Source organism: Lissotriton helveticus, chromosome 11 (genome assembly GCF_964261635.1).
Source record: "Lissotriton helveticus chromosome 11, aLisHel1.1, whole genome shotgun sequence".
Lineage (NCBI taxonomy): Eukaryota > Metazoa > Chordata > Amphibia > Caudata > Salamandridae > Lissotriton > Lissotriton helveticus.
In genome coordinates this window covers 316,717,807-316,737,098 of record NC_136072.1, presented here as the reverse complement: position 1 = coordinate 316,737,098, position 19,292 = coordinate 316,717,807, and the positions used below count along the sequence as shown (strand labels likewise).

General features: G+C 47.2%; 1 protein-coding gene across 9 annotated transcripts in view; it reads left to right on the top strand.

The window, feature by feature from the left end:
* SNED1 (sushi, nidogen and EGF like domains 1) overlaps nt 1-19,292 on the top strand; it is a 2,618,914-nt gene that overhangs the window by 99,148 nt on the left and 2,500,474 nt on the right. The gene's annotated exons all lie outside the window — the stretch shown is intronic.

Here is a 19,292-nt window from a genome sequence, read left to right as displayed (position 1 = left end):
GTCTGTTAGCCTTTACCCTGATAACTTTTGGATTCTATCAACATGTACTATAAACACCAGATACCAGATATGCCTGAGTACATGTCGCTCTGACACTCCAGACTTTAGTCTCCTCTTCTAGCGCAGAAGTCATAGCCCCCCAGTTCTCCCTAGTAACACGTCATTGCCAGTTTGCGCGCACCACTAGGTTAGAGGTCCCAGCTGCTCAGGTAGCCCCCTCCATGCTCCCGCTCTTTTATGACATATTCTGTTACGTTTACATCACATGTCTATGTATACGCCCTGTACACGCCTTCTTGTTACATCATGTTGCCCTTATCTTTCGCGACTGCTACAAACCCCGCCTACTGCTACGCCTACTGTATTGAATGCAATGTATTTTGTTTAACTATAAATATTGTGCACGGATATTAAAGTTTGCTAGCCAATTCTCAGATCCTGCCCGACAGCTGCCGGGCCCTGCCATCCTATTCCCGTACAGGCTGTCCTGTTCCTGTCCTTTATGCTTGATTAAAGCCTGTCAACTTCAGCTACCTCGAATCTTGACTCTTATTTATTGAGCTACCTGTTTATTGATTATAGTCAAAAATAGATCCGGTAATTAATTATTTATTTACCACATAATGGCGCCCGAATAGGGACTTGCCCTTTCCCCACGCGCCGGAGAAGCCACGCAGGCCCCCTGATCCTCTGCAGCCGTGACGGAACCATACCGTGCACGTGCAGATATTTCTGCTTCAAGTATCCCTCAGGCCCACGGAGGAGACGGAGGTTGCGGTCCAGCGTCCAGACGAGGCGGTGGAGGAACGCGGCGAGTCCCGACCAGAGCCCAAGCCGAGAGTCCAAGGTCCGAGGTATCCAGAGGCCCACCTGTAACTGAATTCCGAAGTTCGTCCGTCCGTCGTCGTAGCAGTCCAGTCCAGTCCAGTCCGAGGCCTTCCGTTCTTGCTGCCCGGTGAGTACCATTGCTGGGGTAGTATCTAGACAGGGTCAATTAATTTGTCTCTGGTCCGTGGGTTTGGGTACACAGATCCAACACGAAGTGTCCACCTAGGTGGATGCGGGTCCTGACGTGTCTCTTTATGAGACCGGTAAGTTTCGTACTGTTTTAGCAGTGCATCTAGTCATTCTAGTAAGTTCTGTTCTCGAGAAATTCATGTGTTCTGTTCTCAGTATTCCAGGTAATATTCTGTCCGAACTGTTGTTTTAAATGTTATTCCATGTGTTTTTCAATGTCGTGGTAGGAGTGATTTGTTTTCAAGTTATTATTGTGTTTATCGTGTATTGTATTGTGTCCAGACTCCAGCTTAAGTTATGCCTCTGTTCTCGAAATTACGTCAGTTAAGAACTAGAAAAGGTCTGCTCGAGGAAGCAGTTCCTGTCCCGCCTAGGGACAGTCCAGGTCATTTTATGTATCATAAGCATGGCATAAGTGCCATATTATATCTAGACTTATGGGTCGAGTATACTAAAGATCTAGAAGAGAAATATAGATGGCCTGTATCAGGTACATGGGATGCCGAGTGCATCATGCGAGTAGAAGAAGTATTATGGAAAAAGAAAGCCAGACAGTCCCAGAAAGATGCCATCGAGTTATGGCGCAAAGAATCTCATAAAAGAACAGAAAAAGAAATCAGAAGGTCAGAATTAAGTAGGGAATCCTCAGAAAGAGCCCAAGAAAGGGAATTAATCGAAGTAGGCGAACGAGTTAAAGCCGAACAGTCAGACAGACAGAGAAATGCCCTCATTAAGGGTATGTATCCTCTTCTTGCCGAGGGCTTGCCAAAAGCAACCCCGGAAGCACCATGTAATTTTCCGCCGCCATTAGTTCCGATTAAGCTACGTCACAAACCGACCGCAGCTGATATTTTTCTCTCGTCCTATTTGGATGACACAGTCCCAGAATATGCAAATCCTGTTCCGCCAGTTCCTGTAAATAATGTAATTCCTGTTCCTCCAGCCACCGGGGCACCTGTTACAGCACCTGTTACGGTACCCCCGGTCCAGCCCATAGTACAAGTTCCCGCTACATCGGTCACTCTGCCAGCACGAAGAGTATCAGTCGACGATTCCAGTTTAGGGGCCGCGGGGGGAGGTCCTCCTGGTACCCCGCCGCCACCCAAACGTGTAACGTTAGTCGAGTTACATGAACGTGCGTTACAGCGTACGCCCAAATATCAGTCCGTTGCAGATATCAGACGAGCTCTTACCGAATGCCGTTATGATCCAGTCCCAGGCGATGATAATATGGTTATATATTCATTGCGTGTAAGACGGGTGACTGAGTATTTGGACACCCTACCGAATATGAAAGAAGATCTAGACAGAATATATCGTTTCATCCGTACAGGAGAAGACCCAGAAAGTATTGGCGAAATCATGTCTCTAAGGAAAGCTGAGACCCAGCTCATGCTATTAAAGTTTCTAGTTAATTGTTTAATAAGGGAACAAGATTATCCGACTAAAGATCCGATCGAAATGAGAGTTCTGACAAAGTGGAGTGATCATATAGCCGAGGGAAGACACAAGACACTCAGTAGTACTCGAGAGTATGTACAAGAAAATCCGTAAGGAAATAATAAGGTTACACGAGAAACGCAAAGCAGCACAAGTAAGCGAGAAAGAAGACAACACTGATACTGAAGAGGTAGAAGACGAGAATACCGCCAGAATAGCGTATGTAGGTAAAACTAGACTTCCAGACCGACATTCACGTCTAGAACACAAGAAAGTTTTTCACCTTCCAGCACTAGAACAAGGGAATCTTGAACAAGTATTTCAAGCTACCGATCACATTCTGAAATCACGTATCGGTTATAGTGAACTTAGTACCATGCATGAACAAGAACTAGCCCGATCAGCAGTCCGATGGACTACTGATTCTACCACTTTTCCAGACGAAATAGTGGCACAAATGTTTCTGAAACTGCCCCCAGCCGAGCAGCGACTGGTGGGTATGTATATGATCCAGCACCTCATTACACTGTATGAGGGACAACATTCTGATCCAGGTCCGTTACATGATATTTTGAACGAGTTACTCCAGTATAGATGGAGAGGTCTAGGTACCGATTTAATTAGCGTCATTCTAGAACAGCGCCACAAATATAGAACGTTTCTGAATCCGCATTTTGTTCATGTCTCACCTCCAGAAAGTAAATCATTTTACATAGATAGACAGCATCCGTTACGAGAAGTACATCCAGTTAGGACCGCGGGTGGTGAAATGCAACGAGTATTTGTTTACACCCCTATTACCAAGATGGAACTCTTAGAAATGAAGAAATTAATTCCTTGTCACGACAAAGATCCAGCAGGGTTCCATCGAGAATTAAAAGACATGCTCCGTATGGGAGAATACACATATCCAGATATCATTAAAATGTTAAAGGTCCTGTTGCCCGCAGGGGTATATGAAAAACTCAAGGAAAAAGAATGGGAGGTGGGAGAGAAAAAGATTGATTGGACAGCTCTAGAAGCTGAAGATAAAATACGAGTACCAGGTACCGGTCTTGGGGACAAATGTAAAGAATTGCCCGAGTTTCTGATACAAGTTTTGCCAAGGTTACTAGCCACGAAAAAGGAAGATTGGGATGCAATCTCCGCATGTAAACAGAAACAGGATGAAGACACTAGTGATTTTTATTCCAGATTTGAAAAATGTTTTATTATTAACAGTGGTTTGAAGACAGGTAGCGAGTCATACCCTCATCTTTTTGTTACTAAACTAGTCGAGAAGTCAAGTCCACAAGTTAAAAATCGAGTATTGAAAGTCGAAAGTACCTGGCAAGCTAATACCCCGTCACAAATGCTCCAGATGCTCCAGTATCACCAGAACAGAATCAGGGAAGAGCAAGAACACGAAAGGAGACGTATGAAAGACACGAAAATGAAAGTATTAGTTGCCCAATCTGTTCCACAAGACAGTCAGAAGAGGGGTCCGAATCAAGCCAGTCATCCTGCAGCTCCCGTTAAAGGGACATGCAATTATTGTAAACAGCCAGGTCATTTCATAAACGAGTGTGCAGTTCTGAAACACAACATAGCTACTGGTAAAACTAAAGAAAGACCACGTCCGCCTAGACAAGAACAAGTTTCACAGACTTCTCAGTCACCACAGAATGCACAACAGACAGTTCCAGCACAGCAGCCTATCGCTGCAACACAGCATGTTACACAGCAGATGTACCAGTATGCCCAAACAGAGTATCCAGAGTATCAACAGTATTCATGAAACAGCCTAGAGAGGGAGGTAGGCTTGCCTCTCATCGAGATACCTGTAGATCAAGAGGGTCCCTATGTACACAGTCAAGTATTAGGGAAAGACAGAAAGTTTCTGATTGATACAGGGGCAAGTAGGACTACTATCAGTCATGACGAGGTTCCAGGGGCTCCGCTCTCAGGCTCTAGAAATGTTTCCCTTGGATTTTCAGGAAAGCCTATTGTTAACGAGATTTCAAAACCAGTTACTCTAGAAGTCGGTCCATTGTCCCGAACTACTGATTTGTTACTCACGAAATCATGTCCAGAAAATTTGTTAGGTATTAAAACATTAAAGGAATTAGGTGCAGTAATTTGCTGCTCCCCAGAAGGAGTCCGTTTGTTTTTGAGAGACTTTAAAGGTCACTATGTATTACGTGATTTTGATCCCAGATTACTGAATGTTCCACAGCATTTATGGGCGCAAGGTCCAACTGATGTAGGTTTTATGCAAATCACACCCCATCGTGTGACCCTCAAGCAAGGTATAGTCTTGCCACGAATCAGACAATACAGATTGCCACCTGAGGCTGTAGCAGCCTTATCCAAAATTATTGACGAGCTTATTGCTCAAGGAGTGGTTGTAGAAACTGACTCCAATGTATGTAATTCTCCTATCATTCCAGTCATGAAACGTACTGATCCAAATGCACCTCCAGTATATCGATTAGTGATTGACCTTCGAGAACTTAATAAATGTATCATACCCCAGTATCCAGTAGTCCCAGATATTTCTTCCCTATTAACAGCCATTGATTCCAAAGCTACATTTTTTACTGTCATAGACCTCAAGAATGCATTTTTCAGTGTTCCCATTCATCCAGACAGCCAGTACCTTTTTGGTTTTTGTTTAAATGGAAGGAGCTATAAATTCACACGAGCTCCTCAAGGTTTCACAGAAAGTCCTAGTATTTACAGTCAAGCACTTAAGAGACAACTAGACAATATTCACATGCCAACTGACACTGCCCTGCTCCAGTATGTCGATGATCTACTGATCACAGCCCGTTCTGAACGTGACTGCGAGCGAGCGTCACTTACAGTTCTGTATTTCCTAGCCGAGATGGGGCACAAGGTGTCCCCTTCGAAGCTTCAGTTCTGTGTCCAGCAAGTGATCTACTTAGGCCACTTACTGTCCAAGTGGGGTAGGCAGTTGACACCAGACCGTATCCAGTTAATAGCGAGTCTTCCACAGCCCAAGACACAGAAGGAGGTACGAGCTTTTATTGGCCTCACTTCTTACTGCAGACAATGGATTCCTCAGTATGCATTTCTAGCTAAGCCACTGATACAGTTAACGACACAGGAGGCAGCCGTATCAACTGTCCTCCCTTGGACCCAGGAACATACACTTGTTTTTAATGAATTAAAGAGAGCCTTATGCCAAGCGCCTGTTCTAGCAACACCGAACTACAGTAAGCCTTTTACACTTTTTGTCACAGAACGTGATGGTACTGCATTATCTGTTCTCACACAAGATCAAGCGGGACAGTACAAGCCCTGTGCTTATTTTTCGAGCACATTAGATCCAGTAGCCCAGGCTCTGCCTGCGTGCCTCAAGTCAGTTGCAGCCACAGCTCTAGCCATCAGACAAAGTGATTCCATAGTGTTAGGACACTCCCTGACAGTACAAGTTCCACATTCCGTGGAAGTTCTTTTAAACCGAACACAGACTCAGCACTTGACCATTGCACGTTTAACAGGTTATGAACTGACACTGTTTCAGCCACACATAGAAATCAGACGCTGCAACATTTTAAATCCTGCTACACTGTTACCGTCAGTTACTTCAAATCCTGCCGCACATGACTGTGTGGAAGTTGTTAACACTATGACTAAGTCAAGACAAGACCTGACAGACATTGCACTACCTAATCCCGACCTGACACTTTATGTGGATGGTTCATGTATGAGAACAAGTACAGGAGATTTAGTAGCCGCGTATGCAGTGACTACTGACACCGAAGTTATAGAAACACATCGTATTAACACCCTGTCTGCTCAAGCAGCAGAGCTAGTTGCTCTGACCCAAGCCTGCATACGTGCCGCCAAGAACCTGAAAGTAAACATATATACAGATTCACGTTACGCATTCGGAGTTGTACACGACTTCGGAGTGCTCTGGCAGGAGAGAGGTTTCATGACTTCTCATGGAACCAAGATTCAGCATGGTCTCCTCATTCAAGCTCTGTTAGACGCAATACATTTACCGACAGCTATCGCTATCATGAAGTGCAAGGCACATACGAAAGTTACTGACATTATTTCCCAAGGTAACGATCTAGCAGATCGAACAGCCAAGCTTACAGCTCAGACACCAGACATTTCAGTTAACACGGCACAGACATCCACTCCAGAACAGACTACTTGTATGACAGTTAAGGACCCTACACAAGATGTCATCGACATACAGTTACATGCCACTTCCGAAGAAATCAAGAAATGGTCCGAACAAGGAGGGGTCCAGACAGATCAGGGATGGGTGACGAAGGGAAAAGCCACATGGTTTCTCCCCGACTCTATGGTTCAAGTCATTATTAATACCGCACATAGTCCAGCACATCTAGGAGAGAAAGCTATGTTAGACAGTATTCAGAACCTTTGGTTCAACAAGCACTTACGAGCTGCAGCCAAGCAGAAAGTCCGTACTTGTATGATATGTTGTCAGTTCAATCCAGGTAAAAGTGTCCCGGTGGAACAAGGTGGATTCCAACCTCCTGACCACCCTTTTGAAGTCCTCCAGATGGATTACATTCAGATGGAGCGATGTCGAGGTTTCAAGTATGTCCTCGTAGTTGTATGCGCTTTGTCCAGGTGGACAGAAGCATATCCAGTTCCAGATTACACAGCAGCGACCACTGCCAGGCAGTTGGTTCGTGAATTCTTTCCCCGCTATGGACTCCCTAGGGTCGTGTATTCTGATAACGGCCAGCCATTCTCATCCGAGTTAATGAAACATGTTTCCCTTTTGTTAAGGTACCAGTGGAAGTTCCATTGTGTGCGCCATCCTGAAGCAGCCGGTCTCGTAGAGAGACACAATCAGACCCTGAAAATCCGTATTGCCAAGACATGTAAAGAGAAAGGTGTAGACTGGCTAGTTGCCCTGCCAGTTGCTTTATTCTTCATGAGGATGGTTGCACATTCCAGATCAGGTCTGTCCCCGTACGAGGTCGTATTCGGCCGCCCCCAAACATGTGGGGTACACCTAGACCCCGCAGTATTACAGATGTTTCCAGTAATATGTTGACAGATTACCTAGCTTCCTTGATGTCTGCCCTACACTCTTGTCGTTCACAGGTTGCCGCCGCATTTCCAGACAATACCGAAGTGAAACCGCATGAGGTCATTCCAGGCGACCTAGTCCTTGTAAGGAACTTTGATCATTCAAGTCCGCTGGAGCCTCGTTGGAAGGAGCCGCGACTTGTTCTCCTGACCACCCGCACGGCCGTGAAGTTGGAAGGCCGCAAGGGGTGGGTCCATCTGTCCCACGTCAAGAAGTTCCATGGAGTTCGAGAAAAAACATTTTCTAAGGACTGTTCCATTTCTAAAGACTGCCTGAAACCAGACTTTGATCTGAATCCTGAACTGAAAGTTCCTCTGTTAGAGAAAACTCCGCAACAGGAGTATAAGTTAAAACTCCGGTCTAGTAAAATAAGTCAGCCAGTTTAATTGTCTAAGTCCCTCTCGGGTGAAACGGTTAGACAGGTATCTGACATGTATGAGATAGACCCCCATAGTGAGAGAGTTAGTCAAAGCTCTATAAGATGTATCGTTTTTCTAAGTTTCTTATTGTTTCTAAGTTTGATGGTTACCTGCACAAGTTATGCATTACATTTATGTTTTCCAAGTTCACATGTAAATATGTTTTCTAATGTTACAGTAGAGCACACATTTAGTGATCTGCCTCCTCACGAGCTATCTTATCGTCTTGCTATGCGTAATAATACATTCATTAGAATGTTACACTATTCACACCAGACCAGCAATGCCACTAATTGTTGGGTGTGTGGTCGACTCCCCCCTTTCCAGACACCGAAAGGAGTTCTGCCACTCTTTCCCTATCCGTTTTCACATAATGGTTCGTGTGGAGCATGGTCCACGTTAACGTCATCCTCTAATGATATGTCCCTTCTGAATAGAACATGTTTTCCAGACAAGCAAGGTCTCTCCCATAGAACAGGGTTAGATCTAGAAAATGAAGTATATGATTTAGGTAACTATTCTTCGAATTTTATGGTCCTGAATGTTCAGTCCGATACTACTCCAGACTTACCTGCTATTTCAGTACTACCAGTCAAAGGCGAATTATGTGTCCGAAAGAATGGTTCCGCACATGTAGGACATAGTGATTGTACTACTACTGTCGAGTATAGTGACAGTGGGAAATCTATTTTCAAAGCCTCACGTCATTCTTATTTTGTTTGTGGTCAGACCGCATATGTTCGCCTGCCCCTCGATTGGGATGGAACATGTTACATTGCTTTCCTACTGCCACCAGTTTTTCTAGCCCCATCTGATTATCACAGAAACACACATCTAGTACACGTCAGACATAGAAGGGAGATCGAGTCCCCAATTGTCGATCAAACTGAAACTACTTTAGAACAGTATCAAGACCTTAATAAAGGTTTCTTCTTCTTTATAGGCCCTGTCCAGAATAGTAAGTTAATACGTAGGTTAACCAGAACCCTTGAAGCAGTAGTGAATGAGACTACTTCCGCTCTAGGTAACTTAACCGAAGAGCAATCTGCTATGAGATTTGTCGTGCTCCAAAATCGTCTCGTTCTTGACGTCATACTGGCCGATAGAGGAGGAGCATGTAGAGTCATCGGATCTAGTTGCTGCATTTTCATTCCTAATAACGCGCCGTCTGTTTATTCAGCTATAACCAGACTTCATAAAATTGCCCATCAGTTACACCAGAATCCAGGCACCTGGACATGGTCCGGTTGGCTCTGGAGTATTATATCTGCCTGGGGATGGAAAGTATTGTCACTCCTAGGTATTGCAGTAATGATCATATTCAGTTGCTGCCTCTGTATACAATGTGGCCCTGCGATTTGCGGCATTTGTGCTACCTCTTGTATTCCTAGTCCTAAATCCCGTTCCAAGACAATTCGAGACGAGCAAATGATGCTATATGAAATGATAGATGGTATCATGAATATTGATGTTTGCTGATGGAAACGTAGGGCACAAGGAGGGAATGTGGAAAAGTAAATTTTGCCATGTTGTATGTGCCTACGTGTTCCCCACCTTATGTTATATGTGCATGATCGATATGCATGTATTCCCCTCTGATCGATTTAAAGACGCAATTACAGTTGTGTCCATCTCTAGTATGCCAGTTTCCAGTCCTCGTGAATACAACGAATATTAGGCCTATGTAAAGCTACGTTGCCACGTTTTACAGTGTGCACGTTAATTCATTGAATTGTCCCCGTTTCTAGGCCTCAAAAGGGCCCGGACTCAGATTCAGCTCCTGTCTCCTGAACCCTCTCCAAGGAGCGATACAGGCCCCCACCTGCATCCCTGACCCTTAGCTTACTTTATGCCTCGCAGTGCCCGGCTCGGCCTGGCTCTGCCTCCCAGTCTGCCAAGAGTATGTTATGTTTCTAGTTATCAGTCCAGCCCTCCTTCTCTGCATTCCTAAGCTACTGAATCGCATCAATAGTTTCCGTCATGGTCTAGCCTTTCTGTCTCTATGTAAGAGAAATACTGTATTAATATTCATAGAATATTCCTCGCACACGAACTACATGTAGAATAATGCATGCACCAGTCTTAATGTCTGTTAGCCTTTACCCTGATAACTTTTGTATTCTATCAACATGTACTATAAACACCAGATACCAGATATGCCTGAGTACATGTCGCTCTGACACTCCAGACTTTAGTCTCCTCTTCTAGCGCAGAAGTCATAGCCCCCCAGTTCTCCCTAGTAACACGTCATTGCCAGTTTGCGCTCACCACTAGGTTAGAGGTCCCAGCTGCTCAGGTAGCCCCCTCCATGCTCCCGCCCTTTTATGACATATTCTGTTACGTTTACATCACATGTCTATGTATACGCCCTGTACACGCCTTCTTGTTACATCATGTTGCCCTTATCTTTCGCGACTGCTACAAACCCCGCCTACTGCTACGCCTACTGTATTGAATGCAATGTATTTTGTTTAACTATAAATATTGTGCACGGATATTAAAGTTTGCTAGCCAATTCTCAGATCCTGCCCGACAGCTGCCGGGCCCTGCCATCCTATTCCCGTACAGGCTGTCCTGTTCCTGTCCTTTATGCTTGATTAAAGCCTGTCAACTTCAGCTACCTCGAATCTTGACTCTTATTTATTGAGCTACCTGTTTATTGATTATAGTCAAAAATAGATCCGGTAATTAATTATTTATTTACCAAAACTCCCCGGGGACTTTGCTCTGGGCAGGCGCTGCAGAGCGGCACGCACCTCACCCAGAGTTAGAGCTTCGTCTGGGTCCTCATGCGCCGACTTAGGGAGAGACCGCAGGGTCAATTCCCGAAGGTAAGGGAGATAAGACGTCTCAGTAACAGTGGGGTCCGCAGCGTACACCCGCTGGAGATGAGACCGAAGGACCCGCAGCAGTCCCACCTCAGAATAGACCAAGCCCCCCGTAGGCCCTCACAGGGCCACGAATCTCTCCGGGGCCCTCTCCCATCGAAGAATCCAGGCCAAAAGTTGACCAGATTTATCTCCCTCCCGATGGAGATGCTGCCTATATTGTGTAAGGGTATATTTATCGAGCCTATCCAAAATATCGTGGATGCGTGTCTGAGTGTCATGCTCCCCCTCTCTTGTCACAGTGTCTTGGGCCTCCGAGGTCTGTAATTCTAAGAGGCAGCTTTCCGCCTCCTGTAGCTCACGTTGGAGCTGCTTCCGGACCCCATAGGTTATGCTCATGCACACCCCCCTCACCACCGCTTTTAGGGCGTCCCATTTCGGGCGTCCCATTTCGTGGCCAGTGAGAGGTCCCTCCCCCCAGTTAAGATCCACGTAGTCAGCAATGGCAGTTTCTATGTGGTGTTTCCCCACCTGTTCCTCAAGAATCTCGGTCTGTAACCTCCAGGTCCGGGGCCAACACACCGGGACCCCCAATTTACCATGCACGCCACAGGGGAGTGATCAGAAAGGAAACGCACCTGATGGGTAACCTCAAGGAACATGGTGGCCTCCGGGTTTGCGACTAAGACCCTGTCCAGACGACTATGTATATTGTGAGTGGAGGAAAAACAGGTGTATACTTTCTGAGTCGGTGTCTCTGGCACCAGATATCCTGAGCCCCTATATTCCCCATGACCTCCCGGAGTTTCGCTGTCATTCGTGGCTACGTACCCGCACGGGGTGGGAACCTATCAAGAATGGGGTCCAGGACGCAATTAAAGTCCCGAAACCAAAGCAGCCGTACCTCTAGTTAAATTAGTAAATGGAGCGCGTGCCCTGACAAGGAGTCTCTATCAAGAATAGCAGACCGCTGGCGGTCGTGATTTGGGATTACTAAGTAGCCCGACACCACTTGAAACAAGTCACACACGGTCCCTCTTAATTTGAAAAATACGGACATCAGTCTATTTTGTCGTATGTAAGACTTGATGAAAATATCGATGATGGATGCAAAGAGTGGCATTTAAAGAATATTTGAAATAAGACTTCGCCATATTTAAAGAATATTTGAACTAAGACTTCGCCATATTGAAAGTTAGATAGCTACTTTAGTGGCATCAAATCATATATACAGAATAATTGAGACTCTGAGCTGTCTGCGTATAAGATGTTTTAAATTTTATGTGGGATTTTATCGTTATATCCTGAAGAAGGTGTTGGCTTCTAAACATTGTGCCCACCGAAACGCGTCGATGCCCCTTTTTCTGAGTTGAAGTACTTACCTCATGCTAATAGGACTCATCAATTCCTTTGGCTTCTGTATCCCACTTATGTACTGTAATGAGTTTTTATTATGTATAATTTTGTGAATGAAAAAATCTTTTAAATTGCAATTGTATCTGATGACAAGTAAGGATAAGCTTTTTTGACAAATTTTATTAAATAAACTGTCGTTTTTTAATCCATTTTTCCTTTCTGCTCCTGTATGAATGAGTTGTTGTGGTTAGAAAGTGTTTCTATTATATAAGGTTGCACCCAAAAGGGAATCTTTTTTTTTTTTCTTGACATTTGCTTCCAGTTCCGGGACCAGTATCTCCTACAGAGACTGAAAAAAAATCAGGGTTATCGGTGTTCAGGGCATAGGTGTACAGTATAGCTACATCCCTGCAATCCAGTTTAGCCCTAAGGAGCAGATACCTCCCATGGATGTCAGCCTCCAGATACTGGACAGCAAACGGGATTCCGGAGGCCACCCACACTAGAACTCCCCTGGCATACGTAGAAAATGAAGAGTGGAAAACCTGTCCCCGACATTTTTTCTCCAGTTGTTGAGCCCCCTCATCCGTGAGGTGAGTTTCCTGGAGGCACGCTATCGAGACCTTGTGCCTACAAAGGGAGGACAGGATCCTATATCCCTTGGTGCACATACCCAGCCCTCTCACGTTCCAACTCAGGAATTTATGCCCCATGTAAGGTGAAGTAACCAATGATGCCGCAGTCCACGTCCCACGTGGTCACCCCAATCCCGTGCCCGAAATGCAATACATACGATGCCTGGAAAAAACCAACAACCCCCGAACACCCTCCCACGAGCAATTCACTGACAACAACAAAACATGCAGAAATCCGTTCCAATGCTGGTGCCAGGACGTGCACAGCCAACCCATGAGCCCAACCGGGCCAAACTATGCAACAAGTGGAGAAGAGAGCCCCCTTCCACCAAGTCCAGCGCCCGACCCATGCCAGCCACCCCAAGTCATTATGCAGAGTCTCGGGCCAACTACTATGACCCCCCCAACTCAATGCAGCTGCTCCAATACATATCTCGCTGCCTCGAATATCCCAGGGGTAGGCCCCCAGAGCCCCCAGGAAAGTGCACTGACGGTTATCCATCCCCAACCAGGTACCACAGGATCCCACCTCTCTATGCGCTATCCCCCCCTCTGGCTATGCGTGCTGGTTTGACTAGCCGGAACCCCCCAAGGGTAGCAGTCCCAAGTCCCGAACAGGCAGGCCTTCCCCCCACCACAGCAGTACGAGTAAGGAAACAAAGGAAGGATATCATCCTCAAGGCGGGACAAAGGAGGTTGTAAGTGAGCCCCTGACAGTCTCAGGAACAGTATCAGTAGTTGGCTGTAGGGTTTCTGGCACCAGTTCCCCATCCTGAGGCGCTACTACAGAGAGCGCAGTTGGGTCATCAGTCTCCGAAGACTCCAGAAGGAGGGCACCGTCGTCTCCCACCGTGAGTCGCTGTCTCTCTTCCTGGGTGGCATCCGCCGATCGATTCCTGCGCCTGTTTCCTCGGCGGTCTGGACCCCCAAGCGCTCCGGGCTCCCCCACCCGGCGGGAGAGCATCTCCCCGAATCTCAAGCAACTCCAACACCTCCTCCGGGGCATCAAAGTAATGCGCCTTTCCCTGGAATAGGACCTTAAGCTTGGCAGGGTAGAGTAAGATGTATTGCATGCTGAGGTCTCGGAGTTTCTGCTTAACAGCGAGGAATGACTTCCTCTGCTCCTACACCTGGCGGGTGTAGTCCGGGTAGATAGATACCTTGGCGTTGTCAAAGGTGAGGTTCGCCATTTCTCTGGCCGCTTTCAGGATACAGTCCCTATCCCGAGAATTCAAGATTTTAGCGATAAGGGCCCTCGGGGGAGCGCCCAGCCGCCGCGGCGGGACCAGCGCACTTCGGGCCCACTCTATCACGAAGACCTCAGACAGACCCGTGGGGCAGAGTTTCGTGCATATCCAGGTCTCCAAGAATTGTTCCGCATTGCCCCCTTCTGAGCGTTCTGGAATACCCAGGACCCTGATGTTACTGCGGCGTGCTCTCCCTTCCGCCTCCTCCGTTCTGCACTTCAGTTCCCCTGTCGCGGAGGTGAGCTGCGAAACCGTTTTCATCAGGGAAGCTACCTCTCCCTGCAGCTGGACGATGTCCCCCTCCGCAGTGGAAACCTTATCCGCTACTCTCTTCAGGTACGCCTGCAACTGGTTCACATCAATCGAGACCCTCTCTATCTGCTTCTCCAGGGCAGTGCGGGATCCCTGTATCGCCTGCAGGAGCTCCGCCCAGAGGGCTCGTCAGCCACCTCACTCTCCCCATCCAGACCTGTCTGACGCGTAATCCACTGCGAGGGGAGGCGTTGCAGGGTATACTGCGTTATGGTGTTGGGCTGAGAGGTGCGGGGCAGTCTGTCCTTACCCTTAGGCCGTGCTGACCTGTGGGGGTCACTCCGGGATCCGCAAAGTTCAGCGTCTCAGGTCTACTCCTCACAATACGCCCGCCCAGCCGGCGAGCCAGGGGAGGCACTGCAGGGGTCCCTCTGGGGAAGAGCCCGGGCTCGACCACGGCGCGCCGCCCTCACTCCCCTCCGACTCAGTCAGCGCAGAAGAAGGGAGAACACAGACTCCGCGGGGCCTCCGCCGCCCCCAGCGTCATGCCACAGTCCTCGGAGCCTAAGGGCAAAGCAGGAGTCTGCAGTGGGCACCACCTCCACAGCCGACAAGTTCGCAAGAGCCGCCACCAGGTGAATGCCAGCCCCGGCCCACGCGTCTCACCTCTTGTTATGCAGGCCGCATCCCCAGTCATGCGTATGTATGGCCCCGGGTGTCTGTCTGTTATGCGGGCCGCCTCCAGACAGGGCTGCGCCACTACACACTCTCCGCCGTATCTCAGGTGGGCCCCAGGAGCACTCGAAGGGGGATCACCCGCACCGGGCTGTCGATGTCTGATCACTGGGCACCACTCGGTCCTTCGCGCGAGCCTCCATCCACACGTGGGGGCCTGAGGCAATACAGAGGCTCAGCCTTCCGCGGCAGGCCTAAGGCGACTGTGGGCACTCCCCCCAGCAACAGCGAGACACCCAGTCCGGTCTTCCAAATGCGTGACAGTCTCAGGGAGCGGACCTCACCCGTGCCGATGCAGGCCGCATCCCCAGCCTCGCGTAGGTATCAGCACGGGCTTCTGGCCGCCAGCCAGTCAGCCTCCCGATAGGACGCTGCCACCGCCCACACTTGGCCGCACCACTGGAGGAACCACAGGAGCTCTCGAGGAGCGGATGACTTGCTCAAGGCAGTCGAGGCTCCGCTGCCGTCTCCAGGCCCCTCGCAGCACCCCACACAATCCAACCTTCACTTCTGGGGGACAGAGGCGATGCGGAGGTTCAGCTCCCCGCGGGAGGCCCCGGATGACAGCGGGTGCCTCCCCCGCAGCGGCAAGGTGCCCAGGTCAGTCCATCGGACACTCGACAGGCGCCACCACCGAGGCTCCCTCACACAGGTATAGGCTGCATCCCCGGCCTCATGTAGTTCCGGCCCAGCAGCCTTCCAGGCCCAGCGCTGCAATGTCAGTTTCCAGGCCGCAGACCAGCCTTGCCTCTCTACTGGGTGTTCCCCCCCCCCGTTTGTAGGGTTCCGTGCAGACCCACGGGTCTGGTCCGATCTCTGCAACAAGGATTTGATCAGGATTTATGCGGCTGGCCGGTCGGGAGCCGAAGGAGCTCACGTCCTGTCGGCCATGCTGCTTGGCCACGCACCCCGATGGGGTCAAATACTTAAATTAATCTCAACCACTGGTAATTACAAGGGCCGCATTGAGTCCATCACTTTTTTTGCCCACCATGCCACCTCAGAGAGAACCCAGCTAGCTATGTGCAAATCAACCTTGGTCTTAGTGCAATAGGAACAGTCCAGCCTGACATGGCACTCCAGGTCCATTATGAATCAGAACACTGGCAACCAAAGACCTTTTTAGGCCTATTTGGGCCTTCTCTTTAGGGTTCAGCTTGGTTCCAGTGGCTAATGGGCTGGCCAAATTGAGGAGGGGGGGGGTATGTCTCGTCTCAGATGAGTTCAGAACAGCTGTGGCCCATACAAGTAAGAGCAGTGGGGGAGATTTTGACGGACGATGACAAGGGGAAATACATTTTTTATTTAATTTCCCCTCGTCATAGTTAGTCGAAATCCCCCTCCGGCACCCACGGCTCTTACCTGCACTGCCGCGGCTGCTTCTGAATATTCTTAGACTGTATACTAGTTGAATAGTGCTGGGGAGAATGAGGGTGTGGTGAGAGGTATTGGAGGGGGCTTAAAGATGTTGGTGATGATAAATATTGTTAGGGATTGGTCTGATTTCAGGTTGGAGGAGGTGTAGTGTAGATTGGGTGATCTTAATTTTTGAGGAAGAAGTTTTTGGCCTGGCTGCAAATATGTGACTGCACTGCATCTGGTACCTATGTATTAAGGATTGAGGAGTTCTGATTGATAAGGATGGCGTTTGGGCTAAGAGCAGATTCTGTGTTGGCAAGGCAAGGTTTTATTTTTGATGTTCAAGAGCATTTTGAAGTGAGAACCAAAGAGAAATGTGTCTGAGGCCTAGATCAAAATCTTCCTTTATCAGAGATAACTATGGCAAGGTCTGTTTTTGGTTGGGTGCAGCAGTGGCACCTGGTAAAGCTTGAAAATGGTAGGGTAGACAGGGAGGGGAGTTAAAAAATGGGGTAAAATGGCTAATTTTCACACCAATTTCGGTAATAAAATTCCGAATAAGCAATAGTTATCACAGCCATTTCCACATGAACCTAAAAAAATATTTTACAAAATTTCTGGTTGGTCAAGCAAGCCGGTCTTCCATAGGGTTGTATCCACAAGAGAAGACTTTGTGATTTGGCTCTCCCTCAGGACACGTTGATGATAATTGGATAGACCAGGGCTGCTCAAGGTGTTAATGATATTGTACATCTAGGTCAGAGCAGCCCATTGAACCAGTTTATGGGAGAGATTAAATTAATTTCAGGTTGGTCCTACAGTTCTAATGCATAGGTATTCCATAGAAAATATTTTGGTCAGTTTTCACAATTTCGAAGCCAAACACTCTCAATCTAATGTATTCTGGATATTCTATTATTGGTTAACAGGCGGTAGACTCAAGTGCTAGGCTTGAATGCTTTGTCAAATTAAATCCGACACAAGTACCTTATTCCGCGGTGACACAAAGCCAGATAACAGGTAAATTGCCGATTGTGTCAGCAGGTGCTTAACCCACTGAACTTTTTACAGGTTACACGAGTGAGATGCGAAGGTCAAGGCTGTCTAAAAAGATGTGAGATTAGGAATTTAGGCATTTTCAGTAAGAGCATCAGGGTTTTATTTCAGACTTTGCAAATTACAGAATTAACTGAAAGGTGCACATCAGATCAGTGAACCTGTCTATGGACTTAAAATGTTTCAGCCCTGAGAGAGGAGCACACGTTTTTTTTTATCAGCGGTGCTAAATAATTACATGCTTATGCTTTATTAATAGCTTCCTACATAATGGAGCTTGATCCTGCTAATTTGCCCACTTTGGACGTTCATTGATAGCTTGAAGTCCTTAGAAATTCCAAGGTTTCTTACTACCTTAGATACTTAAGGCGGTGTTCTTGGATCGTGAGACCAGGTGGCGAGTGGGTCATAATTTTTCCATTCGCCTCATGTGAGTCTTTCCGTTTTGGAAGCATTCAATTTGAAATGACTCCATGTCATTGAATGCTCAACGGCTCTGAGGCAACTGAAAATTTGTAAGTTTCCAATGTCTTTTGGGGCTTTACAGTTTAAGGAGTATTTGTGTGTCATCTGCATAGTTATAGCATGTGAGGTGAAATTCATTGATCAGTGCCAGTTATGACTTCATGTAGATATTGAAAAGCATGAGGAAGACCAGGATCCCAATGGTTATCTGGAGCTAGGAGACTGAGAGTTATAGAGCTCATAGAAAGTTCTATTGCCCCCAGTACCAGAGCAGCATACGGACGGGCATGGGAGGCTTTTTTTTAAAGATCCCTTTTTCAAAATAATTGTTAAACAACTTTATTTATTTGTTCTTTTTATTTGTAAAACTTTACAAACTTATATAAAAAAACAAGGTGGAAAAATGTAAAGATGGGAAGGATGAGGAAGAAAAGTTCAGTGGAATTCCAATACAAATAAAAAACAAGCAAAATAAATGCCAGCACAAAAGGTAACAACGCCACATCGGTACATAGGGCAATGCAATACAATTAGTAGGCAAAACATGAAGAGGGCTATCAAGTCAGTAAGTCAACATGTTGAGATAACATTGGTGGAGGGATTGGTTATGGTCACACGTCAGTCCTCGTGCTCCAGTTCTCCATCGAATGACGACAAGTCGTCCATATGGGCTCGCAGGAGAGTGGATGCAGAGGTGGTGGGTTTTACCTTTGTCCTGTCTCTCTAGACATACATCTTAAAAGGGTGACCAAATGCACTCAAGTTTAGACATCTTGTCTGCAACTAGTGCAGTCATTCGCTCTATAGCATAAATGTGCCTTTTCTTAGTCCACCACAAAGCCAAACTAGGCGGTAGAGGGGCCTTCCAGGTGTTAGCTATTGTAAGCCTAGCTGCTAATAAGAAGGAGGTGAGTAATCTGCCCCAAAAGCAGAATCCTCCCCAGTCTCTCCCAATACCAGCACCAAGGTGTCCATTGGTAGGGTTACTGAACAAATCTAGGAGATCAGTAGAAGCACCTCTCCCAAAAGCATTTGACATGTATACATTTCCACCACATATGCATATAAGTTGCCTCTAGAATCACAGCCCCGTCAACAGAGGTCGGAATTTAAGCCATGGCATGCAACCGGACTGGAATGAAGTACCATTGTGTAAGACGTTTATAAGAATTGGCCTTGTGTTGGAGACGGAGGTCTTGGCATCCCGTCCCCACAGCCTCTGCAAGACAACGTAAAAAATAGTAGTGCCCAAATCTTGTTCCTACCATGAATGATATAGATGTCGTTGAGGCTGGAAGAGATCACAGAAGATCAAGTACAGGCGGATAATGCCCTTCCTGGGGGACCCCTGTGCAAAAGAAGATCAAGTACAGGCGGATAATGCCCTTCCTGGGGGA